Below are 300 nucleotides of genomic sequence, written 5' to 3'. Positions count from 1 at the left end.
TCATTGGTCTAGACATTGAGGATACCGGTATGTTTCTAGACCGGCGATTTGGCGATACCGCGAAGCTTATATAAACGTAGATCCTGCTCATCAGCAGAGCAACCTATGTCTATCTATTCAGTCTTACATCACATTTATTTACGAGTCTTGTTTCCTCGGGTAAGCGGAAGGAATGGATAGGGAGAGATGAGGAATAGTTAGTCTGAATGTGTATTTTTATTCATTCATTCACATTTTGCTTTTCTGTTATTTGTCTTATAGTCTGGTGTACAATGATGTTCTGGAATACACAATATGAGG

This window comes from Penaeus monodon, chromosome 30, assembly GCF_015228065.2.
Source record: "Penaeus monodon isolate SGIC_2016 chromosome 30, NSTDA_Pmon_1, whole genome shotgun sequence".
Classification (NCBI taxonomy): Eukaryota; Metazoa; Arthropoda; class Malacostraca; order Decapoda; family Penaeidae; genus Penaeus; species Penaeus monodon.
Note: the sequence above shows the minus strand (reverse complement) of the source record.